Consider the following 12,609-nt stretch of genomic DNA (forward strand, 5'->3'; position numbering starts at 1 on the left):
ATATAAATGTTAAGTTACTAATGCTTTAGTGTGGGCTGGGGTTAACCTGGGCCTCAAAATGGAGTTTTTGCCGGGTGTGGTGGCACCTGTAATCCCAGCACTTGGGAGGCTAAGATAAGAGGAGGCTGAGGCAGGAGGATTATTGTGAGTTCAAGACTAGCCTGGGCTACAAAGGGAGCTCAAGGCCAACCTGAACTGTATAGCGAGACCCTGTTTCAAAAAGAATAAACAAACAAACAAAAAGTGGAGTTTTTTTTTTAAATTGTCATATAATAATTGCAGATATTTATGGGGTACAATGTGAAGTTTCAGTATGTTTATACATTGTGAAGTGTGCAAATCAGGGTTATTAACATATCCATTTCCTTAATCTTTGATCATTTCTTGAGAAAATTATGAGGTAATAGTGGAAAGGGGAGTGTTAGGAGTTACAAGAATAACAGAAGAAGCTGTTAGTCCCGCCCCTTCCTTTTTACATGTGACTTAGGCTGTGAACTCTGATTCAGGTTGAAAATTCACCCAGGACAGCATGGTAGGGCTAGAATTTGAAGTAAGTTTATAGCATTGTCCCAATATTGGGCTTTCAGAAAAGAGTAACAGTGCACCAAAAACCTCTTCTTGCAGTTTTGGTCCATTGTAGAGGGGCTTGGGAGAAGAGGTAAGTGGTGCTGAAAGGAAACAGAATGGCTCTTTTGGGGTCATTGCTGAGAATAAAGAGTTTTATTAACTCTTGATATTGCTTTGGCTTTAAGGCAGGCTGCATATACTTACATATTCTAGTGTTTCATCATTTTAAAACAAAAAGAGAGGGAACATGGGAGAATTAAAATTTAAAAATTGGACGTTTGGGCTCTTTAATCTGATAGGGAAAAAGTTAAATTTATAGATTTATTTCACCTTTTACTTTTAGAATTTTTGTTTAGATTTTACTTGATGATTCTAAATGGCCTTAAGTGATCCCCAGCCTGGTGACTCTAAATTGTGAGTGGCTAGCCCTTCAAGTGGCTCCCTCTGGGGACAAGTGAGCCTGTACTGACCTCCATGCGTGTCTTTGCCTCTTTGGCCCCTGACCGTATCTGCTTTTCTGAAGCATCTTTGTCTGGGAAATGGCCTGGTGGGGACAGCAAGGATGAGGAGGCCAGAGCTCCCGTTCTCGTTTACGCTGTGAAGATAATAAGGAATGGTAGTCTATGGAGAAAGAGTTGCTCTGCAGCCTATACTGTCTCCCATCTCAACTTTGCCCTGCTTCTGAAAAGCCCTCACCTGCCCAAACCCATTCTCCTGCAGCAGATAAACACAAGGAATATCTACCTGCAGCTGCTGTTCTGTCCAGCCTGGGCAAATATGCATGACCTGGAGCAAATCATACCTAACTGTCCAAAGGTGTCCCCACCCACGAAGGGGCTGAGAAGTTCATAGCACTGACCACAGTGGGAACTGAGAGGGACCAGTCCAGGGAAAGAAGCACATGGACTGAAGCCCAGGATTGGGTCCAGTCCAGTATGTGGTGACAGGGCCCCTGGGGCAGCATGGAGGTAGATGTGAGAGCTACAGTGCAGTTACACTGAAGGTGGTGGGGCAGCTAGCCAGATGTGTTTGGGTAGGCAAGGAGGCCCCCTCAGGGGATCTCCAGGCATGGGAAAGTGATAAAGACCATGTAGTGGCCTCAGGAAAGGCTGGAATATGGCTTGCTCTTCACCAGCCTGGGATGGGGTGGGGCAGAGCAGAGAGTCCTGCTTTAACCCCTCAATTTCCCTGTGATGTTGCTACCAGGCCTATTGGGCAGCTATCTTTGTGGACCTCCTCCCTATCTTCATACCCTAGGCCTGGCTCCCATCCTGTCCAGGGGTGCACAGGCTGGTTGAAAAATGCATGAGGAAGGATGAAAGGACAGGTGGGCAATTAAGGGAGGAGCAGATGAGGAAGCACCGAAAGACAGGGAGTTCAGATTTTCAGGAGGAAAACTGAGTGGTGATGCAGAAGCAAAAAAGTATCAGGGACCTGGCCAAGAGTCTCAGCTGCCTGTATGAGGGACATGATGAAAGGATGAAATAGGAAAGAGACAGATTTAGTCGTGCATAACGGGGCTGGGAGGTCAGTGCCCCAGGATGGGCAGAGACAAAGACATTCAGAGATAGCCACTGTTTACTGGGTGTATACTGCTAAGGTCTTCTGCTGATAAGGACCACTTTGGACGACTTAGTGGGCAGAGGTAACCTTATGGTGAAGAGGATCTTTATGTTGATGAGGAAGAGAGATGGCAAGTTAGGAAGGAGTTTGTTTTTCCCCAAGGTGAATCTCTATTTTTATTACTATGCGTTCTCAAGAAACCAGGATGTCTTTAGCTGATGCAGTCTTGCCCTGGGGTGTCACAGCATCACAGGACAATTGAGGCCTCAACTGTGACCAGAGGCACACAAAATTATGTTCTCGTGTACATAGCCCGCCGGCATGGCAAGGCCCCCTCCAACAAGCTCTAATCCCAATTTAATTACGGAACGATTTTCCCCCAACAATTGTAGAGAATGGTCCTCGACAACAAAAGAAGTGAGGAAAGTTGGCAAAGAGGGTTTAGTACCTGGAAGACCATGGATATAGATGCATAGAAACAATTAGCTAAAAAAGAATCACTCCGAGAGAGGCAAGGGCCATTCTGTAGTCTCCCTTGGGGCTCAGGACACAGGACAGTCCTGGATAACAAGGTAAAGGTGAGAACATGGGTCCTTTGAGAAGAGGATGACCTTACATCTGGAACAAAGCAGTGCAGTGGGTGGGGAAATGGGGTGTGCCTTTTTTTTGGTTTTTTTTTCTCCAGTACCGGGAACCGAACTCACGACCTTGCGCTTGCCAGGCAGACGCTTTTGCCGCTGAGCTAAATCCCCAGCCCCCAGGGTATGTCTTTAACATTGTCAAGTACTTAGGCTTGTGGGAAGGGAATATGCCCATGTTCACTTGGATAGTCAGTGGGCTTGCTGACCCTGAGCTAGGCCTTGGCATGGAGGAATGGAGGGGCTGGGCATCTTCTGAATTCTGCTAGGTGCTGTGGTCACTAAGTTCTAAGATGGTGAGGATGTTAATCCCATCTCGCTGAGCCCTTTGCTGTGTACAGTGAGTGAGGCAGTGTGAGAGGCTGCCTCTAGGTGTCGCCATTAGGCCATGCTGTTGTCAGCCTCAGCTGTGGAAGGAGGAGTGTGTTGAGAGGATGAAGTCTTGAGGCAGATCCTTGGCTGAGCTGGGTCTCCCTGGGACTGCACCTTGCAACAGCCTTCAGGAAGCCTCACAGGACTCAGCACATATTTGAGTCTGGGGGCAAGGTGGAGTGGGAGAAGGACCCTGTACTGTGGTCACACAGCCATGCTTTGTGGGGAGGGGGCTGCTGGGGACTCAGGCCAGTGGTTGGCTAGCTATAGGTGGTAGGAGAGTGGCTGTCACCTTGACCAGTTTCCCCAGTGTGACTGTTTTCTCTTGTGGACTGACCCTACCTCAGACCCCAACCTTTCAACTGTACTCCCTGTGGCCAGTTCCCACACCCACCCTCCCAGCAGCCCTGGGGTCCATTCCATGCTGTCCACCTCCTGTTCTAGTTATAAGAATAGTCCAAACCACCTTTATCCTCCCCTGTCCCCAAAGGACAGCTTTGTCCCTGTCAGTGCTCCCATCACACAGTAGTCAAATCTGACTGAGTCACTTTTCTGCTCAGAGCCCTTCTGTGGCAGCCCATGACCCTTAGGGGGAGAGCTCAGACTCGCCCTCCCTAGGGTGGCCTACCCAACATCCTCCACTTCCTCCCCAGATGTGTGGGCCCAACAGTCACACAGACTCCATGTTCTTAGGCTGCACCAGCCCTTTGACCTTACTATTCCTTCTGACAAGAATACCTGCTACCCCATCCTTCACCTCTTTGTAGATTACTCCTGCATATCAATCCTGACTCTGCTGAGCATCATTTGGCCTGGGAAGACTTCCTGACTGACTTTCTAGGTCTCTTCCAGTTCTCATGACACTGGATGCTCCATCCAATTTCCTCAAGTGTCTCCTTCCTGTCTTTCTGACTCTCTTGAGAGCACCAGAGTCCTGGTCTGACTCTTCTCTGGGTCTCCAGGAATCATGCCAGGCAATCAACATACATATTTAAAATGTTAGGGACTGCATGGGGATGTAGCTTAGTAGCAGAGCATTTGCCAGCATGTGTGAGGCCCTAGGTTCAATCCCCAGCACTGCTAAGTAAATAAATAAAATATTAGGAGAAAAAAAAAAAGAGGTCTCAGTCCTCCTGTATAAGATGTCACTTCTTCCAAGAATTGGGCCAGCTCCCTGTCACTCCTAGGTTTGAGCTTGGAATCCTCCATCTACAGTTTTAAGGATGATCACCAATTCTTTGACACAATTCCTATGAAGCAGTGATATCTAATTTTCCTCCTCTTGAATCTGAGTCAACCTTAAGGACTTGCTTGCAATCAGGAGAATATAGCAAAAGTAATACTGGGATTGACAAAGTTAAAGTATGGCAGTCTTGATAATCTAATAGGTGAACCAAGTAGCTTTGTTACACTTCTATTTCTGTGTATGTTGGAAATTTAATGTTTTTCTCTTTTGGTTTTGGAGATTGAATGCAAGGCTGCACACATACTAAGCATATGCTCTATCACTGAGCTACAGCCCCAACCCCTCTTTTTTCCGGTTGTAGAGGCTGAGCCAAGGGCTTTTGCACTGAGCTACATCTGTTTTTCTTTATTTGTTTCATTTTTGTTCTTTTAAAAGTTTGAGACAGGATCTTGCTAAGTTGCTAAGTTATCCAGGCCAAGCTTGAACTTGCAATCTCCCTGCCTTAGCCTCCCAGACCTGGAAATATTTTAACTAACAAAAAAGTCTTCACACCAGGTGTGGTGGTGCACACCTGTAATCCCAGCACTTGGGAGGCTGAGGCAGAAGGATCGCTGTGAGTTCAAGGCAAGCCTGAACTACACAGCAAGACCCCATCTCTAAAACAAACAAACAAAACAAAACAAAGTCTTCAATGACATCCTCTCATCCCTGACCCCTGCCACCCTCTACCTCTTCCAAAAAATCAGAAAAATATCTCAGTTCCTTGCTAATGTGCAAGGCCAAGTGTGAGCTGACCCTACCCTCCTCACCTCTTTCTTCCACTCTGTGGCAGGCACCCTGATCCGCTTTCAGCCAGGGAAGGGACATAGCAGGGGACTGACTTATGATAATTTAAGATAATAAACTAGACCACATTTATGAGCATATACTCTGGCCAGGTGTGGTGTCATGCACAGCATTATTTAATCCTCACACAACCCTCTAAGCAAGTATTACTAACCCACTCTACAGATGAAGAAACTGAGCCTTGTGTCACAAAACTAGTAAATACAGGGATAAATTTCAAAACCAGTGACTGACTCCAAAGCTTCCTCTTAGAACTCATGCAAATCTGTTGAGCATTTATCCATTTGATTAGAAGGACATGCTCCACCCACTCCCCAAAGGCCTGGCAGAAATTTAGGAAGTAGTGAGTTGTTGGTCTATAGAAGCATTCTAGAAAACTTGGGGGGAGCACTTGGCAAGATATGAATTGTACAGAATAAGAGGGATCCCACCCTGTGGCTGGGAACTTGTCCTGTGCCTGGGGTGATGGCTTTGCAGACACAACTCCAACATGGGTCGGGGAGACCCTGTGTATGCTATTTCCTCTGTGTCTCTGGTCAGTCTGGTCTTTGGTTCTGATTGGGAAGGCAATCACAAGTGGAACCTAGGGGGTGCCTGCCTCCAGCATGCAAGAGGGCCCAGCAGATCCCTGCACTGGTCTCCTGTTGCCCTCCCTGTCCTGGGCCTGACACCTCTGGCTTCCATGCCCAGAACTCTTCAAGCACAGCACAGCCTGCCCTCCCACCCAACACCTGTGAGAATTTATTTCAGAGGGAGAGAGAGGGAGGGTGGATCTGACAACTACACTAGGGGATTTGAGCAAAAAATGGTCATGGCACTGGTGTTTGTAGGAAAGAGAAACTGTACATGGCTGACACAGCCTCCTCTAGGACTGGACACAGAGATTCTGGTATATCTATTCCGGCAGACTTTAAAAGTGGTTGTGAAAAGAAAACAGAACGGTGGCAGGCCTTTAGAATTGGACAAGGAAACTGTGATTTGTAAGTATTGTAAGTGGGGGTGATCAACAGAGTGTACAGTGTGACCCCAAGTTGAAATCCTTCCCCCAGCCCTCGCACACACTCCTTCACCAGCTCCCTCCTCACTTACCCCGTTGCCTCAGCTGGTGGGTGGGGGAGGGGAGCGCAACTATCTTGGGAAGGGGATGAGATCACCGTAAGGCTGGCTGATTTAGAACCGGGTAACTTTTTCCACCCATCTGCCTCTCGGAGACTTCTGCACTGGCTCATAAACGTTGGTGCCAGCCTCAGGGAGGAGGGGGTCATGTGCCCCTCCTCAGCACAGAGATGATGGCTGTGGCTGGTTGGAGTGCAGAACAGCACTGAGGTTCTGAGATAGAGTGGCAGAGTGGGATTGGGGCATCCCAGGGCCCACCTGGGATCCAACAAGATCTTTCCTCCCAGCAATCTGGGTGTCCTGTCACTCCCCAGGGACTGGTGTGGGTAGAAAGTGCATTTTGTGGGTACAGGAATGTCCTGGAGGACAGCCAGCCACCTTGTGAACAGAAGAGCTGGGCTTGCTGGCAGGGCCTCTAACATCTGGTGTGTCTTGGGATCCAGCCAGCCAGCTGTTCCTCCCTAAGAGGCCTCCCCCTGTTTCTGGCCAAAACCCTGCTGGGCTTAGTTGTGGAGGGAAGAAATCTGGGCTAAGAAAGGATTGGGTCCAATTTCTGATCAATAAATAACAGTTCAGTTCTCTATCCCCCTATCCAGTGCGCCTAGCTCAGTGCCCCTCAGGCTACCTCAAACCAGGGCTCCTGCCTGAAGGAAAATGCAGTGTGTCCTAATCCCTGAGCTCAGCCGCATTTCTGAGTCTTTGCCCAGGCATTTGTACCAAACAGCTTCCCTCCCCTTCTCTAGCTGCCTTTGTCAACTCTACCCCTGACCTGGTGCCATCTGTCTCCAAGTCAGTGTCCATCATACCAGCTGGTTTGTGTGAATTTACCTGAGGCCAGGGGCTGGGTCCAGGGAAAATTCTAGGACATGTTGGAGAAGAAAAGGGCAGACCCCTAGCAGGGATAAGGGGTCAGGAGAAGACGAGCTCTGTGCTTGGCACTGTTCTATGTCAGGACCTCAAGGGGAGCCATGAGCTTCAGACTCTTCAGACCTCACAGCATACCGCAAGAGAACATGGCAAAGGGCACCAAGGCCTGGGCTTAGTGGGTGGGGAGCAGAATCTGGGTAGAACTGGAATGAACCGGAGCGTCCTCTCCTAGTGTGGGCCCCAGGCAACAGGACCGTGAATGGAATTCTCCAGTTGGAAGGCATTGTTCCTGGAAAATCCCCACAAGCTCTTCAGAAATGTGCTTTTATATCTGACTGGCTCCCTCACAATTGGAGGGGAAGGGGCTTTTCTGCAGCCGAACAGCTCAGCCAAGGCCTTTGCCCTCTCTGGACATCTAGGTTTGGGCTCTGAGACAGCTAAAGTGGGGACCCACACATCTACTGAGCACCACCCATCCACTTCATCTAATTCTCTCAGCCACAATGAAAAGCAGGGATCAGTGTTCCTATCACTTGAGAAGGAAGCTGACACTCAGAGATGCCAAATGGTTTGCCCAAGATGATATAGCTGAGTCAGGATTGGAACTCCACCTAGCCAGCACATGATTCTAGTCCTCCACCCCTATTCAGTTTCCCCCAAAGGGCAGGAAGCCCGAAGGCTGAGGATACCACTTCCAGCTCAGTCCCACCTGACTAGGGCCTGGCCTGGCCCTGTTACTGTCACTCTCAGAATAACCCAGGCAGTTCTGGGCATGGATTGCAGGCCATCACCTGGGAACTATTTTTGTTCTTTGGGGAACAAGGAAGTCTCACCTTGTTCAGTAAACACTTGGGGTGAGGGTGGAACATGTGATCCCCCCACAACCCCAGTTGACCTTGCTGCCCTGCTGGGAAATGACCCTGACTGTGCTGGGGAAGGCCTGGCTTAGACACATTGCCTTTCTTCCCTTGTCCCGGAATCTGGCTCTTGATATCCCATCCCTCTTCTTGGTAGCCCACACCTCTACACACACATGCACACTACGGCCAGGAAGCAGAGACTGTCTACATTTGTTCTGATGATCCATCAGATCTTATGTATCAAAAATAGCCAGAAAATTCTTTCTCATACATCACTGCATAATAAGCCCATTTCTTCAGGTTCAAGTCAGAGTTCTAGAATCCAGGTGCAGGGGCCATTTGAGGATTTAACATCTAAAACTTCACTTTCAGAATCTGGGACCTTGAAATCCTGTGGGATAGTGGCTGATGGCATTTGAGGAGAAGTGATTGGCAGAAGTGATGGGCATAACCCTATATATTTCTGAAGGGTGTCATGGATTCCAAGGGCTATCTGGGGGTGTAGCCCACAGGTGCATACAGGGCACCCCAGCTGACTTGGGGCTTCTAACTGCTGAAACCAGATATATATGTGTGGGGGAAGGGTGGGGAGGGACCCAGCAGCTTAAGAGCCAAGCTTAGTAAAAAGGCTAGAAGCAATCTGATTTTTAAAAAGTTGTTATAAGGCTGGCGATATAGCTCAGTGGTGCGGTACCTGCCTAGCAAGCATGGGGTCCTGAGTTCGATTCCTGGTAGCCCCCCAAAAAGTTACTATAATGACCAAACTAAAAATGACTATGGCTGTAATTAATAACAAATAATAGTTAATTTTTGTTTTTATCCTTCAGTGCTAGGGCTAAAATCCAGGGCCTCAAGAACACTAGGCAAATGCTCAGCTACTGAATCTCACTCCCAGCCCATCTAGTATATTTTTTGAGGGCCAGTTACATGCCACTCCCTTCTAAAATCAGAGCTTTGTTTGTCTTTTCTCTGTTGATCCCACAATCTGCTCTTTCCTGGGTGAGAGGGTAGACCGTGATCCATAGGATAAACCCCTGAATTGTGGCTGGCTTGAGCCATATCTACAGCTTCCCTGGAGGTGGATAGATGAACCCCCAAACCTCATACACAGGGACAGTGTGCTGTCCCTGCCAGCAGTTCTGGGCATGAGAAAGCAGGGCTGGTCCCTGGGGGATGCCTTTGGGGAGCCAGCCAGGCCCACTGAGCTGAGCTGGGCCCCACTTGGTCCAACTCCTCTAGGCGTTGGGGCTTGAAATAGCAGCCACTCAAGAGCTGACAATCAAAGGGCAGCTAAAAAAAGGCCCCTCAGTCTGGGCTCTGTCGCACACGGCTTATACGGCCTATTTTGGGGGAGAGGGTGCCGACGTGCCAATGGAAAATCCAGGGGCTGGGAGTCTCCAAAGTGGGGACCCTAGACCCCCACCCCTGAGTGTGTGCATGCATGCACGTGCATGCACACACATACAATTGCAGCCCTTAGCCCACCTTCCTGGCCACTGGACCCTTTCTGCCTACAACAGCCTGGGAAACTGAAGCTCAGAGAAAGGAAGTGAATTGCCTGAGGCCGCTCATCTAAGCTTGGGCAGGGCTACGGCCAGACTAGGTTTCTGTGGTCCCCAGTCTGGAGCTCTTCTCAGGAGGCAGCCTTCACAGAGCAAGCCAACAAACACATTGTCCTTGGACAGTCAAAGGCTAAGAGAAGCGAACAGTGGTGGTGTTCTGAGTTGGAGTGGGTAGGAGCGGAGGAGAACGTGTGGGAAGAAATCTCACTAAGAACCCCCATGTCACCCATCTGGCATGGCTGTAGAAGAGGCAACTTGAGCATGGTCTCATAAACAGTGAGCCCAATTCCCAGTACCGGAAAAAAAAAAAAAAAAAAGTGAGCCCAGCCTCTGCCCCATGGGGTGACCACTTCACGCCTGCCTTGCCTGGGCCCCCAGAGGGTGGCAGCCCTTGCCAAATTTCCAGAGAATGTGTCAGATAAGGGGCCAGTGCTTGTGACTCTCTCCCATCCTGCCACTATCTCTGACCCTATTGCCATGGCCAAGTGGGTAAGAATAGCAACAGCCACGGTGAGTGGGCACACACAAGGCCATCACAACTTGGGACAACACAGCAACACCCTTGAGAAGACAGATGTGGCTCTCAGGTGGAGGACAAGCCTCAGGCTCCTCCTGCCTGTCAGTGCCAGCCCTGCCTGGCTCTCTGTCCTCCTGGGCCCCAAGTTCCAGCACATGGAATGGTAAAGAGCAAGCTCAGTGCTGCCTCTGGTGTCTCTGGGGAGAGATCCGGGGAGAACTGCCCACCATGGAGAGGCTATGGACCTGAAGCTGCTGTTGTCCACCTTTAGGTTCACAAGCTGACACAGCACCACAACAGCTCCCGGAAACAAGGGAGACGGCCGGCTGAGGCCTTTGCCGGGGGTTAGGCCCCTCACTGTCCCGATAACCCCAGGCCGGCCTGGCAGCTGGAAGCCCCTGAGAATGCTGACTGGTCAGTGGGGATATGGATGGCATGGTCCCCATGTCCTATGTGTAAGTGGTCCATGTATATGATCACAGGGTGGAGCGGGTATGTTGTGCTGATTCCCCTGCACAAATCTGAGATACTCCTGCAGGTATGTGAGGGTAGCCACGTCACTCTGAGGGAAGAGGATGTTGTCATGGAACGCGTGGTGAGTGTCACTGTGACATTAGAAAAGGGGGAGATCCAGGGAGATTTGTAGCAATGTTCCTGAATCACTATGACACCTGGAAATAGAGCTGAGTCCCTTTTCTGTGCGTTAGTGGCCCCTGAGGCTCTCATGGGCTGACTCACCATAGGGACCGAGACTCAGCGCCACTTCCCTCCCACCCTCGCTGTCCTCGTTTCCCTCCTCTTCCCTCACATGACCTTCCCCTTGACCCTTCAGCTAGTCTCCTGTCCCCCATGTCTCCCACCTACCCCAGGCCCCTGAGGAGGAGATCAGGGATGCTCAGGAAGGAAAGGAAGAGTGGGCTGAGGCAAGCTCCTTGCACATTCATATACATCCTGAGACACTCTGACACTGCACAGACAAGGTGGTAGCACATGCTTGCACACCCACAGGCACACACGTGTGCACATGCACATGACTCATAGAGTGACAGGGCGGCCAAGGGGTCCCCCAGCACTTGTTCTGCCAGATAGGCACCACCATCCCTGTGTCTTCAGGATCCTTCCACACTTCTAAGTGCCTCTCAGTAGAAACATGTCATCCCACACCAGAGAAAGAACTTCTGCCCTGAGGCTCAATCTGGGGTCCTGGGGTAGATAAGGTGGGGGATCTTTGGGGGTCCCAAGGCTGGTTTTTTTCTTTGGGGGTAAGGGCCAGTCCGACCTCTGGGCCTCTTGCTTCAAGAGCTCTACCGTTGGGGCTGGAAAAAGTTTAAAAATATCCTCATGTTTACATTCTTTCCAAACCAGCCTCTCAGTCCTCAGTGCTGGGTCCCTTTGATCTGGCTCTGTGCCTCTGGAACGGGCCTGGGGGGGTATGAGCCCCCCACTGGAGCCTACCCTGCCATTCCCACCCCCAGCTCCAGCCCAGTCAGAGCCCTGTGAGATGTGGCTCTCAGATGGATCACAGTACCAGCAAACCTGGGGTCTGGAAAGAGCCCATGCTAGGAGTATGTATTATCTTGAGGCATCCAGCAAAGCCAGGTGGGGCTGAAACTAGGGTCTTTCTCTATACTGCCTCTCAACAGCCTGGGCCTCATGGGACTTCTGTGCAGTGTGTGCATGTGTGTGGCTGCAGGCATTTGGAGTATGCCCTCCAACAGCTTATGGACGAGGGAAAGACACTTAATTGAGCTCCTGTGGTGTGCCTGGAACTTTACTAAATGTGTTTTGCAAGGATTATCTCATGGTGATCTCCCAGCAACTCCATGAAGTGAGGCCCATTTTATCAACAAGTTAACCAAGGCTCAGGGAGGTGAAGGGATTTACTTGGGAACACACAGCAATGAGGAGGTAGGACATGGATCACATGTTCTTCTACCTGCACTGTGCAACTCGTTACCCATCCACCCCAACCATACTTTGCCCTGGTAGGTCTAGGCCTTGTCTGCAGTGTGAGGCTGGAATTCCCACAAGTGATCACTGACCCAGTGCCAATATGTTTCTCTCTCTCACCCTCAGCTTCCTCTTTAGAATGGAGGTAAGGATAAAAGGAAAGGTTTATGTCCAAAGTTGCTTAAGGAAACTGAGCACTTGACCCTGTGATTAGCTATAGCAGTGATACGACCATGGAGTGTCGTGGGGTCTGAAGGCTTCAGAATGAAGCTCTTAAACTGGGGCAGGTACCCTAATCTTCCCTGGTAACTTGATGTTCACTCTGTCCTTAATTAATTCCCCACCCACTCACCAACTCACTATCTACCAACCCACCCATGTACCTACCTATCCATCATCTTCCCTCACCCACCCAGCCACTCATCCATTCATCTCCCATCCATCCAGAACAAAGACCCAGAAGGCAGGAGGTTCTAACTCAGGCGTCACATCTCACTGGCTGTACAAACAGGGGAGGGTCTTTCCATCTCTTTGTGATCCACCGTTCTACTTTTACCAGAGGGAG

The sequence above is a fragment of the Chinchilla lanigera genome, unplaced genomic scaffold (assembly GCF_000276665.1).
Source record: "Chinchilla lanigera isolate Chin_1 unplaced genomic scaffold, ChiLan1.0 scaffold00032, whole genome shotgun sequence".
Taxonomy (NCBI): Eukaryota; Metazoa; Chordata; class Mammalia; order Rodentia; family Chinchillidae; genus Chinchilla; species Chinchilla lanigera.